Below are 6,601 nucleotides of genomic sequence, written 5' to 3'. Positions count from 1 at the left end.
AAAAAAAAAAAAAAAAAAAAGGGGGGGGGAGTGAGAAAGGAAACAAAACAGATACGTTTCAGTAAGTCGACTGGGATTTTTTTTCTATAGTGGGTGTGTAAATTTCAGACTTTAAAATCTACTCAGTAAAACTGACATCCCTGCTTATTCATTTTTGCTGACTTTGCTAGAAGCTTCCTGAGTTTTGTTTACAAGGTCTCCAGCACACGGCCTGCCTTCTTTGAAAGGCCAGTCCAGGACCAGCCTGCCCATCCCTTCTGTTCTCACTGGATTTCGTGGCCAGTGGCCTGGATGTGACTAACAGATGGCCATTGGAGAGTTGGTCACCTGATTTCATGGCTTATTCTTGAGAAAGACTCTGATCTTTTTACAAGCTAACCATCCCTTGGTAAATCCTTCCCCTTGTATAGATGGAGAAACTGAATAGGTACAGGTGTGCACATTTAGTGTTGCCTTGGACAGGTGGATGGTATGTATGCCAAGTCCTTCTTAGCGTGTGTTTAGCTATGGTTTTGATGCTTACAACGGCACTGGTCATTCCACCTCATGGTCATGAGCTCTTCTTTCAGTGTAAGGGCTGCCGGCTGAAGTGCCCGATATACTTTTTTTTTTTTTTTTTTTTTTTGAATGAAGATCCAGGTTTCTAGCAACAATTTTTTTCAGGAGTGGGCTGCAGCTGGAGTGAGCACTAGGAACCTTTGCAGTTTAAGAATTCAGAAACCCGCACCTTCCCAGGCAGCCTAGGGGGCGGCCAGTCTCCCAGGAGAGCTGCGTTCAGGCCTACAGCGTCCTCCACCTTTCCGAGGTCGACTCAGAAGAGGGTTCCTGTCCAAGGCAGTGGGGTGCCCACCTCAGGGCAGAGTCAGGGCATTCTGACAGCCCCCGTCAGGCGGCTCGAATGGGACTCCTGCCTGCACTACTTGACCTGCAAAGGCGAACCCGAGTGCCTGGCGTGTAGCGCCAGGAGGCCGCCCCAGCCCAACCGCCCGCGTCGGGGGAGACTGGGCGCCCAGATCTTATCCAGGGCAGCGGGCCTGCAGGCTCTGGGTCGGGGGCTCCTGGGTTCGTGCGCGTCAGGTCCTGGTCCCGGAGCGAGTGCAAACGCGGGAGCCCGTGTGCCCGCTGCTGGGGACCTGGGGAACCGCTCCTGGCGTCGCGTGCAGGGTCGTCCCCCACGGCCCGGGCGCCCCCGGACTCCCGCGAGACGCCCCACGGGACCACACAAAAGACCCCACCCCAGGCCAGGCGTGCATTTCCTGTTGCAGCGGTGGCGGCGTGCAGCCACCCATGTGCATCCCGCGGCGCGCGGGCCGGGCCGGGCGGGGCGCGGGGCACGCCCCCACGCAGCCCCAGTCCCGGTGCTCCGGCCGCGAGGGGCCGCCCTCGGCGGGGCCGCCCTCGGCGGGCCCGCCCCCGTGTCACCGCAGGCCGGGCTCCCTTTGTGTGCGGCCCCAGTGCCGCGGCCGCGCCATTGGCCCGCCCGCCCGGGGGGCCAGCCCCTTCCTGGCTCGCCTCATGCATATGCATGAGCGCCCCGGCCCTCCCTCGCCGGCCCCTCCCCGCCCCCTCCCGCGCGGGCGTGCGAGGCGCGCGGCGCGGCTCCCTCCTCGCGGCAGCGGGAGCCCGAGCCCGAGCCCGAGCCCGAGCCAGGGCGAGCCGAGCCTGCTCCGGGCGGGCGGCGGCGGCGGCGGCGCCGCTCCAGCCATGTCAGCGCGCGCGAGCCTGGGCCCACCATGAGCCATGGCCATGTCCGTGAGCGCCGAGGACGACGACTATGAATCGGAGCCGGACCAGGTCGGCGGCCCGGGGTGGGGCTGAGGGAGGGACCCGTCGCCCGACCTCCCAGCCGCCTGCCTGACGCGCCGAGGGCGGCCGCGACGCCGCCGCCGCCGCGATGAGGAGAAAGTTTTGCCGCCGCCGCCGGCGGGGCGACCGGGGCCGGGCCCGAGCGGGGCGTGGAGGAGCGCGGCAGGCCCGCAGCCGGCCCGGGCAGGGGGCGTGTGCGGCCGGGCGAGCGCGCGGGGCGCCGCCGAGCGCCGCGGGGACAATGTGGGCCGCCGGGCCTCGCCGTCGGGCGGGCCTGCCGGGCGCGGGCCACGGCCCGGGGCAAGTTGCGGGCGGCCGCGGGGCGCGCCGCGCCCTCCCCCGGCGCCCTCGCCCGCGGCCCACGCGCTTGCCGGCCGCCCTGGGCGCACCCGGACCCCGCGGGCGCGGGCGCCTCCTGCTTCTGCGTTCGCAAAGTTGCGCCGGGACCCTCGGCCTCGGGGCTGGAGCGCGCCCGTGGCCCGTGGGCCCGACGGCCCGAGCTTTTGTCTGGGCGCCGCACGCCCGCCGCCCGCCGTGGGCAGACGGAGACAGGAAGGGGTGCAAGCCGCGGGCCGGCGCGGGCCACCCGGAACCCGGGCGAGTCCGCACGGCGGCGGCGGCGGAGGAAGCCGCGACCCCAGATGGCAGGAGTTGGCCTCGGTGGATTCTGAAGGAAAAGCAGCCTCTCTCGGGACCAGGGGGAGAAATCTGTGTGTAAAACAAAGCCCTGGGTGTGTTTATGGCGTGAATTTACTACGGGAAGGTTCGTGTTTAGGAAGAGGGCGAAGAAAGTTGAGGCTTTACGAAGTATAATTTGCAAAATAGTATTTGGAACAGGACACAGGCCAGGTAGACGTATCCGAAAAATTAAGAATGGGATGGGTTGAGTTAGCATGTGGCATTGGACAGACTTGGGTGAACTAAATGCTTATTTATAATCCCGATGGGATAAAGGTGTTTTGGAATGACCCAGCCAAAATGTGGGAACTCTTTTTCCCCCTATCATTAGGTGCAATTGAGGAAGTGGACTATAGGCTGTGCTTAAATAGTATCACACGTTGTAGTATTAAGTGGTTTTACGTAACAGACAGTTGATTTTTATTTTGTCAGCTTTGCTGGAGAATTTTCAGGCACGTGTGCCCTTTGCGGTGTTGTGAATCTAACGGATCTTTCGGACTGGATTAACTTAGCAACGATTCAAGTGCTTTTGGCTTGAACTTTTATTAAGTCAGTAGCCCCACGTGTGAATGGCTCTCAAAATCTTGTTCCATAGCTCATACTTCAATTCCTGCTTTGAACGTTTTCATTTCAGTTTGGGGTCTACTTAATCCTGCGACAGTTTGCTATTTCTGGAGCATTCGGTCATTCATTCATAGGATGTCGGTATTCTGTGTCAACTGGGCTTTGATGTCTCCACTCAGCTTTGGTGTTTCAGGATTGGGGTTCCTGTTAGCTGATTTTTGTTTGTTTTTAAATTTGGTCACACCCTATGGCCTGTAGATACAATTTCTGACACTGCAAGACTTACTATGTCTCTGGGCTTAAAAACATGTTCTCGGGTTCTGCCACTCCTGAGAGAGACTTGTGTTAAAAGAGGACCTGTAGGCCCGGTATGGTGGCTGACGCCTATAATACTGGCACTTAGGGAAGCCGAGGTGGGCAGATCACCTGAGGTGAGGAGTTCGAGACCAGCCTGGCCAACATGGCGAAAGCCCTGTCTCTCCTAAAAATACAAAAATTAGTCAGGCGTGGTGGCCAGTGCCTTTAATCCCAGTTAACAGGGAGGCTGAGGCAGGAGAATAGCTTGAACCCAGGAGGCGGAAGCTGCAGTGATCCGATATGGTGCCATTGCACTCTAGCCTGAGTGAGAGGAGTGAGACTGTGTCTAAAAAAAAAAAAAAAGGATCTGTATTCCTTGTAGCCAAATTTTTTTCTTCTTCCGTCTCACATTGGATAGGCCAGTTGTGGCACTTGTGGAGTCCTTAGCAACGACTTGAGGTTGTGTTATTCACTTTATTATTTTTTTTCTCACTTGGTGCATTGAGGGAGGCGACATCTAAGCTAGGGCAATAGGCGGCAGGTTTGTCCCCTAGTCCCAACAGAGAAGGTGTTTGTCAGCTAAGGTACCCTGCACTTGGGGGACACTCCCCTCGCCTCCCTGCTTGCTTTACTTGGGCAGTTTTCTCAGCCTGGGTCTGAGAAGAGTGGCTCTTTCCGAGGATCTCGAAGCCATTTGCATCTTCCAAAGCAGAGCAAGGGTCTCTGGAGTTTCCAGCTTGCAGGCTCCAGACCCAGCTCTTCTTGGAAGTTTCTCTCTACTTCTGCCTCACCCTGCTGAGTGGGTTTGGCACCAAAAGAGAAGGTCCTTCATAAGAAGAGGTTGCCAAGTCCTGGAGTGTGGATGGATGAGTAGACTCGCCCCCTGCTGGATGAAAGGACTCCTCTGAGGGAGGCCGTGGCTGCTTGGAGGTTGCTGCTGCCCAGTCCATCTCTGTAGGTGGTGTAGCCCTCACTCCCACCCCATCAGAGTTTTAGCTGTTCCAGCTTCCGGCAGCCAAAACTCTGATGCACTTCTCATCCCCACCTGAGACTTTCGTCGTGCTGGGCTGGCCTGTCTGCCCCATGCCTTCCCTCAGCAGCCTGGGTTTCCCCAAGTGTCACAGCCTGTGGGACAGGAGCTGGGGGCGGGCCTCGGGTGAGTGAGCCATGTTGGCGGGAGACCCCATCCTCGCTCTTTGCTGGTGTGCACCCTTGGCGGGACCTTCTCCCACAGACTACATTTGCTTCTCTAGTACAGAATGTGTCAGAAAATTCTTCAGCTTGCTTTCCAAGTTGAAGAGGTGCCTCTTAAAGGAGGGCTCTTAGGGAGAAGAATTCTTGTTCCATTTTGTTTTTTGTTTGGAATCAGGGTCTTGCTCTGTCACCCAGGCTGGAATACAGTGATGTGATTATAACTCACTGCAGTTTTGAACTCCTGGGCTCAAGTGATCCTCCTGCCTCAGCGTCCTGAGTAGCCAGGACTGCAGGCACACATTGCTGCACTCAGCTACTAATTTTTTTGTTTTTTATTTATATAGAGATGGGGTCTTGATATGTTGCCCAGGCTGATCTTAAACTCCTGGCCGCAAGCAATCCTCCCACCTTGGCCTCCCAAAGTGTTGGGATTACAGGCATGAGCTACTAGCCTGGCCAGTTTTTTAATTTTGTTTTTGAGATGTAGTCTTATTCTTGTTGCCCAGGCTGGAGTGCAATGGTGTGATCTCGGCTCACTGCACCCTCTACCTCCCAGGTTCAAGTGATTGATTGATTCTCCTGCCTCAGCCTCCTGAGTAGCTGGGATTACAGGCATGTGCCACCACACCTGGCTAATTTTGTATTTTTAGAGACGGAGTTTCTCCACATGGGTCAGGCTGGTCTCCAATTCCTGACCTCAGGTGATCCGCTGGCCTTGCCCTCCCTAAGTGGTGGGATGAGCCACCATGCCCAGCCTTTTTTTTTTTTTTTTTTTATTCCCTTAAAGTAAAAATAGCTTTTATTCTATTTTTTTTTTTGGGGGGGGTACCAAATTTCTTTATTTGAAGGAATGGTACAAAAAACTTAAGTGGATGTTTTGGTACAACTTACAGAAAAGGTAAAGGAAACCCCAGTATGCATACACTGCCTTGGTGACCAGGGAAGTCACCCTGTGGCTATGGGGAAATTAGCCTAAGGCTTAGCTTTCATTATCGCTGTCTCCCAAGGTGTGCTTGTCAAAGAGGTATTCTGCCAAGCCAGATTGGGGTGCTCCCATCTTGCCAAGTTGGTCACGTGGTCACCCAATTCTTTGATGGATTTCACCTGCTCATTCAGGTAATGTGTCTCAATGAAGTCACACAAATGGGGGTCATTTTTGTCAGTGGCCAGTTTGTGCAGTTCCAGTAGTGACTGATTCACATTTTTTTCCAAATGTGATGCACACTCCATCGCATTCAGCCCGCTCTCGCAGTCATCATGGTCTGGTTTCTTGATATCCTGAAGGAAGATGCAGCCACCTCGTTGGTTCTGCAGCTTCATCAGTTTCTCGGCATGTTCCCTCTCCTCATGAGATTGGTGAAGAAAGTACTTGGCAAAGTTCTTCAAAGCCACATCATCGCGGTCAAAGTAGTAAGACATGGACAGGTAAACACAGGAGGCGTAGAGCTCCAGGTTGATCTGGCCGTTGATGGCGGCCTCTGAATCCTGGTGGTAGTTCTGGCGCACCTGCGAAGGTGATGCGGTCGTCATGGCGGCTGCTAAGGAGAGGTGGCGGCGGCGGCGGCGGCGGCGGCGGTGGCGGTGGCTGGGCGGCGCTGGGGAGGCAGTGGGGGCCTTGGGGAGGCAGCGGGAGCCTTGGGGCGGTCCGAGGCCGCGGTGTGGAGGTGAAGGAGGGCTGGCTGTGGGCGGCTGGCCGGGGTAGGGGACGAGCGCTGGGTTCTGTCCAAGCACTGTGGAAGCAGGAAACCACGGCGACTCTGGGCGAAGAACGTCTCTCTATTTTTCTATAAAAATGACTATAGGCTGGGTGCAGTGGCTCACGCCTGTTATCCCAGCACTTCTGGGAGGCTGAGGCAGGTGGATGGCTTGAGCTCAGATGTTTGGCCAGCTGGGCAACATGGTGAAATCGCATCTACAAAAAAGTACAAATATTAGCCAGATGTGATGTCACATATCTGTAGTCCCAGCTACTTGGAGGCTGAGGTGGGAGGACTGCTTAAGACCAGGAGTTGGAAGCTGCAATCATGGCCCCACTGCATTCCAGCCTGGGTGACAGAGTGAG

General features: G+C 56.2%; 1 protein-coding gene and 1 pseudogene across 17 annotated transcripts in view; one reads left to right on the top strand and one right to left on the bottom strand.

Annotated features, from left to right (window-relative positions):
- The window catches only part of KDM2B (lysine demethylase 2B), a 162,651-nt gene that overhangs the window by 121,201 nt on the left and 34,849 nt on the right, over positions 1-6,601 (top strand). The gene's annotated exons all lie outside the window — the stretch shown is intronic.
- On the bottom strand, positions 5,363-6,155 carry LOC108315133 (annotated as a pseudogene). The gene has a single exon (XR_001829841.2). The product of XR_001829841.2 is annotated as a ferritin heavy chain-like (transcript).

This window comes from Cebus imitator, unplaced genomic scaffold (assembly GCF_001604975.1).
Source record: "Cebus imitator isolate Cc_AM_T3 unplaced genomic scaffold, Cebus_imitator-1.0 Scaffold169, whole genome shotgun sequence".
Classification (NCBI taxonomy): Eukaryota; Metazoa; Chordata; class Mammalia; order Primates; family Cebidae; genus Cebus; species Cebus imitator.
The sequence above is the reverse complement of the archived record's forward strand: the minus strand, read 5'-3'. Positions and strand labels throughout refer to the sequence as shown.